The 17,718-nt window shown below is 58.8% G+C and overlaps 1 protein-coding gene across 12 annotated transcripts in view; it reads left to right on the forward strand.

The window, feature by feature from the left end:
* The first annotated feature begins 395 nt into the window (after positions 1 to 395).
* CTBP2 (C-terminal binding protein 2) overlaps positions 396 to 17,718 on the forward strand; it is a 124,497-nt gene continuing 107,174 nt past the window's right edge. For 2 of the 12 annotated variants that reach the window (XM_051833532.3, XM_089313851.1), the window contains exon 1: positions 1,446 to 1,565. The gene's annotated coding sequence lies outside the window, so the exon portion shown is untranslated. The other 10 variants (XM_051833531.3, XM_089313850.1, XM_051833533.3 and 7 more) reach the window with 10 other exon arrangements.

Genomic DNA, 17,718 nt, shown 5'->3' on the forward strand with positions numbered 1-17,718 from the left:
GCCCCGCGGGCCTGGGAAGGCAGAAGCGGCCGGCGCGGGGGCCCAGCAGGAAGTTGCAGGCGCGGGGCCGGGAAGAGGGCAGGTCGGCGCAGCAGGCCTGGCGGGGGCCCCACGGGGCCGGGGCCCGCGGGGCTCGCGTCCCCCCCTCACGTGGCCGGGCGCCCAAGGCCCCACGTGGAAGGCGAGGCGGAGGAGGGTCGGCGAGGGGCGGGCTGGGCTCCGGGCGGCCGCGGCAGGACCCCCGCCCCTGCCGCCGAGGCCCCCGCGCCTCCCGCAGGCCTTCCGGGCGGGGCCCGGCCGGGGGCGGGCCAGCGAGTGCCCGCCGCGCCAGCGCGCACTTTGGCGGAGCCGCTAATCCCCCGAGAGCGCCCATTTGTAGTGAGGAGTATCTGTAGGGGCGAGGCCGGCCCATGTGGGGTTGTGTCATTGGTTTGCAAAGAGAGACCCCGCCTTTGCCCAAAAAAAAAAAAAAAAAAAAAAAAAAAAAAGGAGCGAGGAGTGAGCGGGCGGCGACCCTCACCTCGCTCCCGCCTCGCTCCCGCGCAGCCCGCGGCGCTGAGCTGCGGCCCGGCCGCCGCGCGCCCTCCCGCGGGCTCCGCTCGCCGCCTCCTTCCCCGAGAAAACGCATAAAGAGCGGAGTAGCCGCGGGCGCGCGGCCCCGGACCGGCCCTCCCGGAGCCAACTTGGAGCCGGCATCCTCCGGGGGTGAGCGACGCGGGCGGCGCGGCCCCTCCCGGAGGCCGGGCGGGCGGGCCGGGGTGGGGACCGGGAGCCGGTGGGCGGAGGAAGGGGCGGCTGGGTGGGGAAGTAGGAAGAGGCTGGGCGGCGGGAGAGGCGGGGGCGGAGGCGGAGGCGGAGGAGGGAGGGGCGGGGGAGGGGCGCGCGGCCGGGAGATTAAGTTTTTGTGTGTGTCCCCGTGTGCGTGTGTCATTTTAAGGTGGCTCGGGAGCGGCCCGAGGAGCGAGGCCCCGAGCCGGGAGCCATGCCGCGCTGAGGTGGGGGGGGCGCACAGCCGCCGCCGCCGCCGCCGGGTGGGGTGGGAGGGGCGGGAGTCGCCGCCGCCGCCGCCGCCGCCTCCCGGGTGGGCGCCCTTCGCCGCGGACGCCGGCGGCCCGGGACGAGGTAAGGGGACCCCGGGGGAGGGCTGGGGCCGCGGCCACGGGCGGGGGGCGCCGTGCCCGCGCCTCACTGCGCCACTCCGGGAGCGGGAGGAGGGAGGCGAAGGGCGCGGAGCCGGCATCCGAGGACATCTTTGGCCCGCGCCCCCGGCCCCGGGTGTCCCCTCGGTGGCCGGGGGCGGACGGCGTCCCAGGGGTCCGCGCCCGCCGCCCCCCGCCCTCGGTTGCGCCCGCCGGCAGCCGTTTGCGCCAGGATTTTTGTTGTTGTGATGAGAGTTGATGAATGCGAAGTAGGCGGTCACCTTCCTTCCCATCAGGATTGGAAAAAAAAAAAAAAAAAAAAGGAAAGAAAGAAACCCCGAGCGCGGCGGCGTCCGGAGGGCAGCGCAGCGGCGGCGTCGCGGCCACGGGTTCCCAGGCGCCCCCGGCTCCGGCTCCCCGAGCCCGGTGGGTGCGCGCGCGGGGGCCGCCGGCCACCCGGGCCGAACGCGCGGCGCGCCGCGGGGACAATACGGCCGGGTCCCTGGGGACCCGGAGTCCGAGCACGCCGGGGTGCGGCGGGCCTGGCGCCCGCGAGGCGAAGGGCGGAGGGGCGAGGGGCCGCGGGGAAGTCGGGGCGCGCGCGGCTCGGGCCCCCGGGGGGCGCGGCCCCTGACGGCGGGGGACCCCCGCAGCGCCCCGGGAGCGCCGGCGGAGGGCTGGAAGGGAGGCGAAGTGGAACCCTTTTGTTGTGCCGGCCCGGCATTGTTGGCTCCTCCGGGCAGCCGGGCCACATCTGCCGCGGCCGCCGCCGCCGCGCGGGGCCCGGCCCGCCAAAGTCGCGGCGGGGCGGGGGGCCGGGGCGGGCTCCGGGCGGCGGCGGCGGCGGCTGGCGCGGGCGGGGGCAGAGGAAATGCCCGGCCGCGCTCCCGCGGGCACCACTTCCTCCTCGCCGGCCGCCCGGAGCCCGGCCCGCGCGCGCCTCCCCGGCTCCCCCGCCCGGGCCGCACTTTTCGGGTGGGGCGAACCGAAAGGAAAAAGTTTCGCAGGAGGGGCCGGCCGGGGCGCGCCCTGGGCGGCGGGGACCTGGCGCGGCGCGGGTATCGCGGGGCCGCCGCGGCCGCCCTGTCCCCCTGCTCCTCCGCGGCGCCGGACGGACCGCGCGGCCCAGAGCGAGCGCCTTTCTTTGCCTCGCGCGCTGCCCGGCGCCCCGGGCGAGTTGCGCAGAGGCGCGCGGGGGCCGGGGCGTGCCGGGGCCTCTCCGGGGCTGGAGGCCCGGCGGCGTGGCGGAGCGCCCAGGGGCTGGGAGGCCGCGGGCGCGAGAGCTCGGCGCGGTCACCGCGGGCCGCGCCGAGACACGCGCGCACCCCCTCCCGGGGCTCGCTCTGCGCCGGCGACGGCGGTGGCGGACGCGGAACGTGCGTGTGCGCGCCGGTGCGGGTCCCGCTCCCCGCTCCGTGCTCGCCGCATACTTTCCCGGAGGCGGCCCGGGCGGCAGCCGGCTGCAGGGGACCCTGCGTGGAGGGTGTTTCGGGGGAGAGGAAAAATTCTGTCGTGGAAATGCGCGCTCGCGGCGGCCGTGGCGGTGCCGGCGCCGGCCTACGTCGTCACGCCGGGCTCCCGAGCCCTCTGCGGGGTGAACGCCGCCACCGGTGCCCGGCGAGACGGGAGACTCGCGGAGCCGGCGCGAGTGGCTTCGCGGGTGGATCGGAGAATTCTGTTCCATAAATACGCACTGGGGATTTGAAATGCTAAACGCCTTATTTGCAATTCCGCTGGGTGTTCTGGATACGGGTGTATTTTTATCTGACGTGGATGATGTGGAGGGGCCGCCGTATCTGGGGTGGGGGGGCTCCCACGGCGACCAAGCCTCGGGTGGGACGGACCCCCTCCTGGGTCAAAGACAGTTTTGGAATCGCCTCGTGCTGGGCTCTCCGAGTAGAACTAGTTGGTTTTCTCGTACTTCGGAGAATTCTACCGCTGGGAGACCTGGTTCTTTATATATGTGTGTGGATCGTTTTCATTTGGAAGTAGCGAGACTTAAAGGATCCTGTTTTTATAATCACTTGATTTCAAAGAGTACTTCTTATAGCAGTTATAAAGGAATATTTAAGATGTTAATTAAACATTTTCGGTGAGAGCTGCTTTAATATTGAAACAAGCTTTCTTTTTCTTTCTTTCTCTTTTTTTTTAAAGCAGCAGGAACTGTATCTTAAAGTTGAAACACTGAATGTCCTTCCATCTGGCATCAGATCTCTGCCCAGGAGCTGTGCTGTGAAAACCCCCAGTGCTCTTTTTATTGCCCCCAAAAGAAAAGTTAATGAGATGGTAGATTTCAAGCAAAAAAACACGAAAACCAAAAACACTCAGGCCCTCCTCCTTGCAAAATATGCTTGCAGTTGCCATTGAGGTTGATGTTAGCGATGACTGCACTTGGCTTTCATGAAACCAGTCTAATCGTTCATACTTGATCAAGTATAACACGGCCAGACAAAGGACATAAGCGGCACATTTCTGTGGGGCGCTGAGGGTTTGGCCCAAGTGTGGAGACTGGGTCACCCCTCCCCCCAGCCTGCCCCTGCCCCAGGGAGGGGATGGGGGCTGGAGGCTGGGGGATTTATGGCGCTGATTGGTTTTTGTGGCCCAGGGGCAGCGCACCCAGTCAGGTCTCCCTGGAATGCAGCTGTTGGAGGGAATTAAAACGTCGTGGGTTTGGAGCTTGTTTGGAACCTGACTAGGTGCTTTTTGGTTCAATTCTTGTTTTCCGTGTGGGTGAGACCAGGTTTGCCGTCTCCTCTCTCTGTGCCTCTGGAAAGCCCATGGAGGTTGCTGAGGCAGAGCTGTGAGTTATTTACGATTTCGCTTGGGATCTGTGAACTGACCCTTGAATGGATATTCTTGGGGAGGGGCAGGACCAGAGTGAATTAATTGGCTTCTCTTAACTGTGATTTTTTTAAAATACATCTTTGTCCCTAAAATGCTTTTTCTTCTTTTTATTTTTTGCAAGGCATGCTTTGTGACCTGTGTGGGGGACTTACTCATCTACTCAGTGGAGAATTCTTTCCCGAAGTGTCTCTTTAAAGTTTAGAAAGCAGCAGAGTCCGGCTACTTAAACAACAAACAGACCAGGGACATACTTTGAGACAGTTTGGCCTTCTCAGACTCGCCCGGGCACACCTGTTTCTGTCCCTGCACAGTGAGTTTGCTTTCTCTGGCGTGTTCACCTGGCCCTGTACACAAGATGAAACAGTACAGCTTGCTATCTATACAATTATTAACTAGTCCATCAATTACCTTTCAGGGAATAATCTATAACTTCCTTCTTGACTTTTAAACCTGCACACAGAAATCCTATTCATAAGTCTGGATGATGTTTTAAAGAGAGTAAACACAACCACCAGAACTGCAGCTGAATCAGCTGCTCCGAGGAGCTGAGGGCCAGGTCCCTAACCAAGGGTAGAGACCTGCACTGGGATGTGCGTGCAGTGGGGGGAGCTCACCTTGCAGGAAATCTTCTGGATTCACTGATTAATAAATAGGCCATCAGAAAGGCCACCTCTCTGGATGGGCTTCTGCTGAGGTCCCATCCCAGGGTGTCACTTGCCCGAAGCACACCAGCACTGTTGTCCTGTTTGTACCCAACACTTGCCCTGAATTTTCAGGAGTTTAGCAGGGTAAGGGTGGCCTGATGTCATTCTTTGTTGCTGTCATTTCCTCCTAGAGGGACTGTCATCAAAGTATATCCCCCTGCTCATGACCGTACCCTGCTGAGTGGCAGCCCAGCGTCCCGGGTCCCTGACACGGACTCCGGCTGGGGAGGCACAAGGGCAGGGCACAGCTCTGTCAGTATTTTCACATCCAGGTGGAAGTTCCATCACAGAGGAACGGCAGTACGCGTTTTTGTAGTAATTGAAAAATGAGAGTGCAGTTTCTGACCACTTGGAGAGAGGGACTTGTACTTCCTGAAGTGACGCCATTTGGTGACATATCGGGGTGTCTCGTTCCCCAAGGATCTCCCAGTGAACTGCTGGCTAGCCAAAGCACGCTTCTGAGTACTTCCCCTTCTGAGAACCTGGAGTGGTGCGGAGAGCTGGAATGGGTGTGCTGTCCACGGCCAGGCCTGCCGGCCCTATCCGCTTTCCCCCTTCCAGCTGGTCAGCTTGCCCTCATTTCCACTGCCTAGGGTTAGAGTTACAGCACCCCTGGAAAATGCAAGGCCCCCGCCCTCACCCATCTTTTGAAGTTAATTTTTATTCAAGTCTGCGTTTGATGGAATATGTATCAAAGACCTTTGAAAGGGGTTTTTAAAACCTTATCTCTGGGTTTGGAAAATTGTATTTAATAATTGCTGAAAACTTCAGAACCGTTTTTGAGGTGTTCAGTGGTTCTTTTGATCATGATTTAATGGAGAGTATCCAAAAGCCATCATTGTGACTCTAATGATATTCACAAATTAATGTTGGGGCGTAATCTGGAGTTTCCTTTTAGCTACCGTTATTAATGTTTAAAGCCTAAATTATGGCTGCACTTGGGTCTGAAAAGAAGGGCTCTCTGCACATTGTGTACCGAGAAGAAGAGGGGGTTCAGCAGTGAATGCAGGACGCACAATAGAGAGCCAGCCAGGCCATTGTTGGTGCTGAGTGTTGACAATGGGAGCCCCGGGCCAGTGTGGCTGCTGGAGAACGCGGAATCTTCAGACTGGACAGAGTGGCATTCCTGGGTCTTTGCTGGGCAGGGAAATCTGACCTGCCCCCTTTCCAGAGCCTTCTCAGAAGGTGGTCTTTAGTGGGCTTTGTCTTCTCCGTAAGGGTTTTTGAGGAAAGATCCCAAACACAGATAGTAGAGTTCTTCCAGGAAAGTGTAAAAAGCAAACTTTCCCTCTTGAAGTGTGATGGGAAGAGATAATGTTCTGCAGCAGAACCCGAGGCATCCTAAGTCACAGGAAGTTGTGTTTTTGTTCTGCACTTGAGCCTTGGATCTGGTAGTGGCCTTGGGGAAAGTGGACGGGGTCCCTGCTGGGCACAAGTGCCCTGCTGAGCGGCTGCTGCCTCATTTACACAGCCCGCCTGCCTCCACCGGGGAGCCCAGGCCCTGGCCAGTCCAGTGGCCGGAGTGACTGCATTCCTGTGACCTGTTCTCACCACAGCCAGGGGTACGGGTGGAGATTCTGGACTTGACTGTGGTTAGGGTCTTGACACTTAGTTACAACTTGGTTGGGGCTTTGGGGGATGAGTTGGAGTTGTGTCTGGCCTAGCCCTTCCTTCATCGGGGTCTTAGAAGCCAGCTGTTTACGTGACTGTTTAGCAAGTGGTAGTGCAGAGCTTACTTACTATGCACAAAAGTTGTGATACGACGGGTCCCTTCGTATTCGTGGGGCAGTGAGGACTTTGGCTCTCTAGGGAATTGTAACTTCTGAATAACCTCTCCCAGAGGTTTTTGTTGGCACTCAGAGGGTGTGAAAACCTGAATAATCCCTCCTTCCTGTGTATCCAGAAAGTTCTGGGGCTAAGAGGGCACCCTTTTAGCTTCTAAAACAAACCAAAGACAAAAGAAAGTGTACCTTCCAGTATCGTTATTGTTATTATTATTACCTCCCCCCACAGTGGTCTTCCATCAGCAGAAATTACTTCTTGTGATAAAACAACTCCCTAACTATGCCTTAAAAGGAGCTATCCGCTGTCTCAAAGATCATCTGATTGGAAATAGTGGCAGTGTTTCTGGATTTCATCCCAGCGAGGCTGTGGCGGAAGCATGGAAGGCCACGTTGAGGCTTTGGCAGGTAGATGGGGTGTGGGTCTTTGTGCAGTGAGCACCAGGCTTGTTCAGGGCTGCCCTCCAGCCCTGCCTGAAGTCCTGGCTTCCAGCAGTCTGCCCGAGCCCAGAACAAACAAAAACTTCATTATGGAGTGCAGAATCCCAGGAAGTTTCTCTGGAAGGCTCCACAGACCGGGTCATAGAGGTTGACTTCTGGCAGAGTGAGATTTTTTTATCCCTCCCAAATACGACAAGTTAAAAAAAAAAAAAAACTTAGCTGAAAGTTGAGGCTAGCAGAGAATCGCTTTATAGGTGAGTGTAAGTGACCAGAACCAAGCCTGTACCTGCTGTAGGAGTGGGCAGAGGTGGGGAGGGGGGCCTAGGAGGGGAGAGGGGAACAGAGCAGGTGAAGTTCCTGTGCTGTACCGTGGGGGGAGGGTTTGTGTGCACCTTTCCTTTTTATTTATTAAAAGTCTGTTTGAGAATCAGCTTCTACGCACTGGTTCAATTCCCAGATGCCTGCAGGGGCTAGAGTCAGGGCCTGGCGAAAGCCCGGAGCCTGGAACTCAGTGTGGAATCTGGGTCCCCCACGTGGGTGACAGGGACCCAACTACTTGAGCCCTGACCCCCCACCTCCCAGAGTCTGCATTAGCAGGAAGTACAGCTTGGACTTGAACCCTGGCACTCCCATAGGCCTCCAGCCGGGACTTAACTGCTGGGCCAAACATCCTCACATTTCCTTTTCAAAGGAATGCTGTGCTGTGAGTTAATTCTTTTGCTGATGGACGGTCTTTACTGTGGTGAGAATAGAAATGCAAACAGAATCAGTTTGTCCTCTGCCTGCTCAGGCTCTGGTGGGCCCGGCAGGGCGGGCGGCAGTGTCCCCTTGCTTAATTGGATCGGGACACCCCCCACCGTGTTGCAGCAGGCCCCAGGCCTGCCCACCTAGAGTACAACGGAGCCAGCAGTGGGCAGGGCCCCAGAGAGCTCTTAAGAACCCTGTCTCAGGACCGGTTGAGAGAGCTGAGAATGTGCGAGTGGAGTAGAACCGCCCCCTGGGGAGCCTGGCCTTGCCCTGCACGTGGTCACATGGCCTTCCATCCGCGCAGTGCGGTGAGGATGGAGGCTTTGCCAGGCCAGATGGCCACGTGGGCCCCTGCACTAGCAGAGCTTGGCTGACCAGTGGGTGCAGGCTTTCCAAACACCAGAGACCCGCTGGACACCCAGGCTTGGGGACACCCGCCCCAGGAGCTGGGGAAAACCGACTGCCTATTCTTTCCGGTGTGGGTGACCTCTTTTTTTTTTTTAAGTTTTTATCCTCCCTCCCCTCTCCAGATGTTCGCCTGTGGTCTGCACTGCCGGCTGCATTGCTTCATGTGCCCTCGGGGGACGGAGGGAGCAGGAGCTGGGGTGGAGGCCGGAGGAGCTGACATTTCCCCCACAGCCCAAGCTTCCCTGGAGGGCTGGGCTGCCTGATCCCTTTCTTTCAACCTTAGGGAGGGCAGGCAGGCAGGAGTGAGTTTTGCTGTGTGGATATCAGCATGCACATATAAGTGCCTACAAGTAAAATCTGGGAATGTTTTTGATCTTAAAAACATTTCACAGTCATTAATCTTCACGACGCTCCTGCGAGCTGGGTAAATAGAGCGATTCTTGTTTTATGCGAGGAAGAAATACTGAGTCCCCTCCCCCAAGTCATAAACAGACAGCGCCCCTCTCTAGTTTCCCAAGGCCTGGTTTGGGGGTCCTGGGGCGCGGGCAGCCCCTGCGTTTGTCCGAAACCCACACCGGTGTCCTGCGATTTTCCCTTGCCAGGAGGGCAGGTTGGGCGAGATGGAGGCCCGCCCGCCGCACCTGGGCGCTTGGTGCTCGCAGGGGGCGGGGTCTGGCTGCATTCCCCCGCCCTGGACCGGGGACCGGCGACCGGCCTGGGTTTCCAGGGACTCCAGGCCCCTGAACTCGCTTGGGAAGCCCCCTAATCCCTGGCTCCGCGTTTCCTGTCCTGGCTGGTACACCTGACGGCTTCTTCCCCGCAGGCCTTCCCGCCTGTCGCCTCCAGGCCTTCCCTCCCCCGCCGCGGGCTCACCTGAAGGGCCCCTTCCCCACCCCGCGGGCCTGCGCACCTGGCGGGCCAGCCCCTCCCCCGCAGTGGCTCCGTACCTGGTGGACCCGCGGCACCTGACACCACCGGAAGCGCCCCTCCCCTCGCGCCTCGCCTTTTCTCTTGTAAAGTCCGAGCCCCTGCGGGGGAGTCATTGCTGGCCTGGGAATGCGCCCTGCCCCCGCGCCACCTGCAGGCTTTTGTGCCGGCCCAGGGAGCCTCTGCGCCCTTTTGCTTCGCCTCGCCACAGCAGGAAGGAGACTGGAGACCGCGCGGGACTCCAGGTGGGCGCCCCCAGCCTGTGGCCTGGGCTCAGCTAGGGCGCGCCTGAGCTGGGGCTGCTCGCCGTGGTCACGGCTTGCGGGCACCCCAGGCCTCTCCGGTGGACACTCGGAAAGGTTGGTTGGTGGTGGCACGGTGGCTGAGATGGGAGCACTTTACTGACCCGGGTGGGCATTTGGGGCCGCCGTCCTCGATTAACCGTCGGATCTGTGTATTTTACAGGTTTCGCAAAAGGCGCCCAAAGTCTGGCTTCGCAAAGCCTTCGGCAGACTGCGCCTCGGGGCAGGTGACATCTGCCTTCGCCATCCTGGCCTCCTAGGTTGCACTGGGCACTGCTTCCCGGGCAGCCGACTGACCCCCTTGTCCCCTGGGGCCTTGTCGTTTTGCATCTTTGTGCAGACATCTCTGGCTGTCTCTTCTTTATAGAAGCACTAGAACCACATTTATTGAGCATTTATTTAGTGCCCAGAGCTAGTTCACTGGATGATTTCAGACAGTAGAGCTGGGGCTTGAACCAGGCTGTAGGAAGTGGCTTTGTTTGCAGGAGGCACCCTTGGCTGGGGTGGAGCCTCTCCTTGCCCTGCTGGAAATCTTAAGCCCAGCCCGTGGGAGCGGCGGGAAGATTCTAGGCTTGCCCCGAAGTTGGCGGGTTTTTCCCCAGGATTCAAATAAAGCTCCTTAGAAACAGAGCTCCTCCCCCCGCCCCCCCCCCCGCCCCCCCGGCCCTAAGCTGCTTTCTAGAGCACGTGGAGCCTTGAGAATCTGTATGTCTCATTTTGTTCTGAATTGGGGTCTTTTTCTTAGGGTGCCACAGTTGAATGCCGGGGGAGGGTTTGCGCGTACATTCATTGCACCTTGATCAGAACAGCGGCCGCTGACTGCTGACTGGTGGCTCCAGCCAGTAGATGGCACCTCGGCCCCCACCCCGGTCCCAGGCTCTCACTGGCCCTGCCCTTATGAGGGCCGACAGGGCTGCCACCGAGCTGCAGAGGTCGAAGGTGATGGTCACTGCTTTCCCGACGAGGGTCAGAGCGTCTTAGTGAGGGGCCAGGAGTTTAGCGCGGGCTGTGGTTTCCCTGTGGCTGGTGGAGGTTTCCTGGATTTTTCTGGGATTTGGGGGTGTCTGGTGGGAATGGCATTGCCACGCTAGCTGCCATACACTCCTAACCTGCGGTATGTCTCGTGCGACCTCCCGCGGAGTGCACGCATTCTGGGATTGTGTGGGTAGCTTTACACGGTGACCAGGTGTCCGGTCTTCAGGAGGTGAGAATTGCTGCGGTCGCAGTCTGGGTTATCGCCATGCCATCTCAGTGGGGGTCTTCTCAGAGTCTCCCCTTTTCTGGTGTGTGCCCCTCTCTGGGGGTGGGGCTTGAGAGCAGTGGAGGCCCTGACTCCTCTCTCCCCTGCCTCCCACTCTGCCCACCCCCACCCTGTCTGGCCACAAGTTCAGGGAATTGAGGGGAAAGGAAAGGAGGTTGGTTAGGATTTCTCCTGATGGGGTGGTCTGTTTGCACCCTGCTGTGAACACGGGGAGGAACTCGATTCTGCCGGTGAACTTCCTGGGTTGCTGCCCTGCCTGTGTGTGGTGTGGGCCTTAGGCAGGAATTTGAATTCGTGCCCCTGAACAAAGGGAGCTGCCTTCATTTCAAAGCAGCTAAGAGAATGGCACAAACTTGGGTGTGTCCAGAAATCCAGAGACAAACCCTTCCTGGGCGATTAACTCACCTGAAAGGCACCCCGAGCAGGTGGTGGCAGGTGGTGCCGTGTGGAGCTGCTGGCTGACCTTGGCTGCTTTTCGAGGGCAAGGCCTCCGCTGGGGAGAGATTTTCCTGAAAAACAGGCTTTCCTTTAATTATAAGATGGCCTTCCTGCTCTGCAACCCTGCTCTTCCTTCCGGGAACACGTGTGTGCTCTGGGCGCTGCTCTGGGCTGGGGTCGCCATGGTGTCCCCCCTCGGCCCCCACTCAGGGGCGAGCAGGGAAAGCGCCGGGAGGTGTCTCTGGACAAATTGCTCATGTTAGCCCCGGTGTCCTGGCTCCGCTCCAACTTGGGTAATGATTCTGTTCTGTCTATTTTAAGTCCCCCCTGCAGTTCTTAAAGAGGTCTCCATTCCGCTTCATTCCACACTGAAAGGGAGGTGCATGGGTGGGCCCCGCCTCGGGCCAGGCCCAGCCCTGGGCCAGCCCCCACCTCCCAGGCTGCTCAGAGCTACCTCAGTGAGGCCAGCTGCTTCCTCTGGGCCCTAGGGCCTGCAGGTGGCCGGGTGCTGCTGGCTTCTAAGTGTGAGATGTTCCGATGGCCCCTGTGGCTTGATCAGCCTTGGCTGGCTGGCCGGCCACTGCATGCAGGTCCCCCGTGGACAGTCACTTCCTGAGGGTACAATGCGTAGGAGCTGTGCCCCTTCTCCGTGTCCAGGTTTTGGGGTCTCTTGCAGAAAAGCTGCTGAGGTTGCTGTCCAGGCTCCTCCAGCAAACGCTGGGGGCAGAGGCGGGCCCTCTGCTCTGTCACTGGTGCCACAGGAGCAGGCCACAGGAGCAGGCCGGGTCCTGCCGGTGACTGCACAGAGTTCTGTTTATGTTGCCTGCTCCTTCATGTCACCCTCACCTTGCTCTCAGGGTTGAGGGTTCTTCCCACACGTATGTGTCCGTCCTTCTCAGTTCTCACCTAAGCCTGGGGTTTACCAAGGTGGCTTCGACTGACCAAAGCCAGGAGGTTGCAGAGCTGAAGTTGCAGTTCTCAGCGAGGCTGTCTTCCTGAAGGGGGACCCTGCGTAGTGGGCGAACCTTTTCTTCCCAGGCCTGGCCAGCTGTGTTCCAAGCAGCGGGTGAAGGAAGTCGCAGAAAACCGGGCCGAGCTTCCTTGCAGGGACGGCCGTCTCGTCTGTGACTCACGGTTCAGAGGGGTGCTCCGACCGCATCCCAGTCTGGCCTGGGAGCTTAGAGGCAAACCCCACGTGTTACGTTAGCTCCTGAGCAGTTCTTTGAGATACTGTTCTGAAAGGAGGGCAGAGATGGTTTTCCCTAATTCTGTCTTTGAGAGCGGCCAGCTGTGTTTGGAGCTGGGTCCTGGGTTAGTGGGAAGAGGATGGGGTCTTTGGTGGGACCGCTCTGGCTGTGGTTTTGGCTGGGAGTTTTGCAAGCTGGGGATGACTTGGCATGTCAGGGTCAAGGCTCAGATGCAGAAGCTTGGCTCTGGGGCTCCCTGCAGACCCCCCCCCCGGGGGGGGAGTAGTGACTGCTGGTGGTGGGTGCTGCCTGGTGGGTGGGGGGAGGCTGTGACATCTGTCTTTCAGACTCAGGCTGAGCCCTGGGAGAACTGGCCTTGACTTTCTAGAGCTCAGTGGAGGCCACAAGATGCACACTGGGTGGACTGTTCTAGAAAGCATGGTGGAGAAGGGGTGGAAAGCAGTGCCGGGCTCCTTTCCCACTCTTGGCTTTCACTAAGCTTGCAAAAGGCTTTGGTTGCTGAATCCGTAAGATGCGGTAGGAAGAGGGTGTGTTGTGCAGATTCAGTGAGGTAATGTTTATAAAGCGCTTAGAACAGGCTGACACATTGCAGGTGTTACATTTTTTTAAAAATATGATACAGTGAAATACACATCAAGTAAACCAGGGAGTTGGAGTTCTCCCCTCCCCTCCCCCGGGCTGGGGCAGCCGGAGGGGTCAGAGGATCTGATCTGGCAGCAGAAGGCACCCTTGACCTGGTCGGGATCTCCGGGGGGCTCCGGGGGCCTTGCCTGATGTCGTGTGCAAGGTGTGCGGTCCCTTGCTAGGCACAGAGTTGATGGGTGGCACAGGCAGTTCTTGTCCTTGGGTGTCTGGGCCAGGAGACCCTCCCGGGTTTGTGGGGAAGGTGAGAAGTGTTTGGAGGTGGGAGGCCCAGATCCTTGGAGTTTTAGAGATGTCTGGGCCCCATGCACATCGCCGTAGGGAAAGGCAGAGGGTGGCGGCCGCTGTCTTCCCGTTGATTCCTGGGGCTGAGATGACCATGAACTAGAGGCAGTCTGGGGGGCTGTTCTCAGGTGGTATGTTACTGTGGATTAGCTCACTCCAAGAAATGCCCAGTAAAATATTTACTTTCTATTTAAGATCTACTTTCCCTTTCCAGAGAAGGAAGGAAAAAGCCGACTGCCGTGCCTGACACAGGGCCGTGGTGGGGCTCGGTGCCCCCGTTACAGAGCAGGGATGCCGCGGTGGAGGCAGGCACCCCGGCCATGTTCCCAGGGGACTCCCCGTGGGCCCTCCCTCCACACGGGGGTCCGCCCGGCCCCCTTGGTCCTCCCAGTCCACAGTTTGTGTGTCGGTGGTCAGGGTCAGGGCAGCGCGTGTGCTTCCTGCAGTCTTGTTTGGTGTATCTCCTGGCACACGGAGGGCAGTTGGTCAGTGGCAGCTTTGCACCAGGTCCAGCCGGATGGCAGATGGGCGGTGGGTGTCTAAGCAGGCCCCTGACCCTGGGCCCTAGAAACTGGGTGGCAACTAATCATCTCTTCCCAGTATATTCTTCCCACCTGTGTGTGCACGTGTGGCCCGCCGTGTTTTCTGATTCGAACATGAGAGCGACCTGCTCCTCCCTACCTGGGCAGTGCTCCTGCTCTTGGCTGTGTTGGGCACCTGGTGGGACCAGTGGGGTCCTGTGAGGTGCAGGGGTACTTCCAGGGAGCTGTGTTTAGGAAAATGCTAGACAGACTGTCACCTTGAGGGTGGCCTGGTCATTTCACAGAACGGCGGTTTCTTGGGCTTAGTGTATGCCGTTAAAAACCTCACTAGGAAAGCAGGATGGTCCTTGGGGAGGCCCTTGGAAGCAGGGGGTGTTGGAACGCCAGGGGTCAGGGTCAGGGTCAGGGTCAGCTTTCAAGTTTGCGCATCCCGGGGAGTGCGCCCCGTGAGTGAGGTGCCAGTGCCAGTGTGGGACGTGCTGGCGTGTTGCTGCAGTTGTGTTGGTGGTGCTCGGGGTGGCACTGATGGGAGGACGGGTGGCAGCCCTGGTAGTTGGGGTGGGAGCTGTGTCACTGGGGATGAGGAATATTCCCGCTTCATCCCTCCAGACCTGCAGGCTGGCTGGGAGTACAGTCCTTGGGCATGAAGTTGGAACTAAGGGCTTCCCGGGAGCCCTGGGAAGTGCTCTGTGCTCTGATGTATCAGGAGAGAACAGATAGGTGCTAGTACCCCCAGGGACCCCTTTCTGTCTTGTGCCTGGCGTTGGCAGTGGCTGAGTGGTGGGAGGCTGGCTGTGGGCCTGGTGGTGAGAGACTTCTTCATGCAGTCCCTGGGGAGTCCCTGGGACAGTGTGGCCTCTGCACAGAGGCTCCCCGACACCTCTGCTGGCCGTGTCCCGGGCTCCCAGCCCCTGTCCCGTGGGGAAGCTCGAACATCTGTATTTTTAGCAAACTCCTCCAGGTGGTTCTCAATGCAGCCAGCCCAGAACCTGCCAACAGCACACAGAGGGTCTTTCTTCAAAAACAACCCCCCCCCCCCAGCCGCCCACACACTTGAGTCTCGATATTGAACATTTGGCATGAATAGTAGTTGAAAGGATTTTATATAACTTGAATAAGCCCCCAAATGGAATGAGTAGATTTGGAGACAGAATGTGGATTTGTGCCCTGCTCCTTCTCCCTCCTTCTTCTTCTTTGGATTAAGAGGGATTCTCCGCTCCCTCCCTCGTCACCAGGCATCCTAGGATGGGAGGGACGTTTCAGAAGTGTCTGTTAAAATGGGAGTGGGTTCCATCTTCATATGCGCTTGACATTTGGCTTCATCTCCTGAGCAGTCAGTGGTCGTTATGGGGCAAGGCTGGGCCAAGTGTCACGGCTGGAAAAGAAGTCGTTCTTAGGAATTGCGTGTTAGTAAAATATGAGCTGCTCTGGAAGTCTGTGCAGGGCAGAGGTGATGCCATGGAGGTGGTGTTTTGGACGCTGGCCTTGTCCACCACCTCCTGCCCCAGGAGCTGGGCGGGACCCTCTGACGGCTGTGGCATCACCGCATCGCCATGCCCAACCCTCGGAAGCGGGCTGTGGGCACCACCTCCTGTTTTAGAAATGAAGAGGGACACATTTTGTGGGAGTCGTTTTTATCTTGTGGGTGGGTTTTGTTAGCCCGTAGGACTCAGGGAGGCTGTGTGTGGACTCCTGCGTCACGTGTTGATTGCTGTATTTCTCCAGGTGGCCCTGTTGTGACAGAGTGGCTTCCCACAGGGCTCGCAGTTCAGCGTCTGAAGAGTGGGGGGTGGGAGGGGTGTGGGTCTGGCACAGAGGGTAAGTCTGCCTGGGATGCCCACATCCCATGTCTGAGTGCCTGACTCAAGTGCCAGCCCTAGTGCATCTGATCGAGCTTCTAGCAATGAGCAAGCACCCTGGGGGGCAGCAGGTGGCGTCTCAAGTACTTGGGCCCCTGCCACTCCTGTGGGGGACCCAGATTGAGCTCCTGGCTCCTGCCTCTGGCCTGGCCTCACCCTGGCTGTTAGGGACATTTGGGGAGTGAACGGAGGGGGGAGTGTGGGGGGGTGCTGACGTGTTTGCTGTTTTTAGATGGAAGATCTCTTTGTGTCTGTCTCTTTGCCTGTCTCTGCTGTTTTAGATAGCCCAGGTTCTAGGGATTTGTGCGCATTTCAAGGCCAGGAGAGGGGTTTGAAGAGCCTTGGGCACAAAGTCCCTTGTGCTAGATGAAGGCTGAACTTGAAGGGGTGTGCGTGGGTGTCTTTAGGTAAGAGATGAGAGCTGAGGAGCTTCCATTTGCTTCTTGGTAACAAGCGAGGGGGGCGAGTGAGGCCCCAGGCATAGGGGCCCCTCTCCATGGTTTGAGTGATTGTGGGGGCAGTGTGGGGTGCTGTTGGGGTTACCTGGCTACCTGACCCTGGGCTGGGAAGGAGCTTGCCTGCCTGAATGGAAGTGGTAGGATGTGGAGCCCTAGCAGTTTCTTTTTGGGCTGCTTCTGGACTTGGGCTAACAAAGAAATGACTTTATGATTTATGGTGTTTATGAAGACTAGCGTACCTATCTGTTTTCATATAGACATCTTAATAGAGATTAAGTACAGAATAAAGCGGAATGCATGAACAGAGGTATTCCCATAAGCAATATTGTAGTGTGAGGCAGTGTAATTATGTTTTGTACACTCCCCAATTAAGCAGTTATGCATTACTGGGAAACTACCTTTAAGAGATTTAGAAAAGCTTTATAATTTAGTACATCAAATAAAAATGGATGTGTAATGTTTTAGGCGTAGGGTTTACGTGTGTCACATGACATGACAAGGTAACTCAGTTTGGGTTGGTTTCTCAGAAGTTGATGTGGTGACGTTGAGGTGAATTTTCTAACAGAGATCTGCAAACAGAAGTCCTGCTGTGTGCTGGACTCTCCGGAGCGTGCTGGTCCACAGGGAGGACTAAGGAGGGGTCAGCGAAGCAGCAGTGAAAGTGTGTGGACTGCAGGGGGTGTGGGTCAGTGCCGGGGGGACCCCTTGCAAGGATGGAGGGAGTTCCTGGTGCCCTTCAAGTTCCTGTGTCTGGGGCAGCCCCCAGACTCCCACTTCCGGTCCTCGTCCCTGGGGCCTGATGCGAAGGAACCCACCACCCTGCCTCTGTCAGTCTGCCACAGGGGTTGGTTTGCGTGCAACGAGTTTTGTAAATGCTTGGCTCTCAAACGTGGGTCATTAGTTTATCTCTAGGAGGCGGGAAGAGAACAAGTGTGGGCAGTGTGAGCTCAGACTCGGAGGGCAGTGGGGGCTGGGGGCACCAAGAAGTTTCCATGCCCAGGTGTGACGTTTTATTTTAACAGAACGGTTGTGGTCCCCGGAAACTGAGCCAGGTGGGGAGCTGCTGGCATTTGGGATGTGGACAAAGGTGGTGTCCAGGCCATCCCCAGGGGCTGGGCAGGGTGGTGTAGCGCTTGTTGGGGTTTGGGTGGGGTGGGAGAAGGGGAAGAGGGGCTTGGCTTGGGACTGCATTCGTGGTGTTGTCCTCCGTGGGGTCGGGCCAGAGGCAGTGAGTCAGGGGTATCTGGAATCCCAGGGGTGTGCAGCGGCCGCTGCTCGGGGCCCAGCATTCACAGGAGGGCCCGGGAGGTCAGAGACCATGTGCCAGGGATGGGGCTGTGCTCAGCCGAATGCCTCCTCTCGGGCTGTGACTGAATGGCCGTGATCTTCAGGCCCTGGTGAAGGCCGTGGCGAGGTCCTGGGTGGCCCTGGACACTGGCAGTTGGGTGTTCTGGGGGCATTGCATTTTGAGGCTGTCTCTCCTCTTGGCAGTGGGGACCCTGAGAGCTAGAGAGGTGTGGCGTGGGGAGTCTGCTCCAAGACTTGGGGGGCCTTGAACTTACTGGGTGACCTTGGGTGAGTGTGAATTCCCTGGTTCTGTGGATCAAGGTGTTTGTGGCACGGCCTAGAGGCCAGGTCTCCAGCTTGCCCCGTGCACCATGTCCGCAGCTTGCCTTGGACGGGGTCGAGTTGGATCCTGGAGTGACCAAGGTCGTGTAAGGACGGCAGTGGC

The sequence above is a fragment of the Oryctolagus cuniculus genome, chromosome 15 (assembly GCF_051225735.1).
Source record: "Oryctolagus cuniculus isolate XC-2025 breed Fujian yellow rabbit chromosome 15, ASM5122573v1, whole genome shotgun sequence".
Taxonomy (NCBI): Eukaryota; Metazoa; Chordata; class Mammalia; order Lagomorpha; family Leporidae; genus Oryctolagus; species Oryctolagus cuniculus.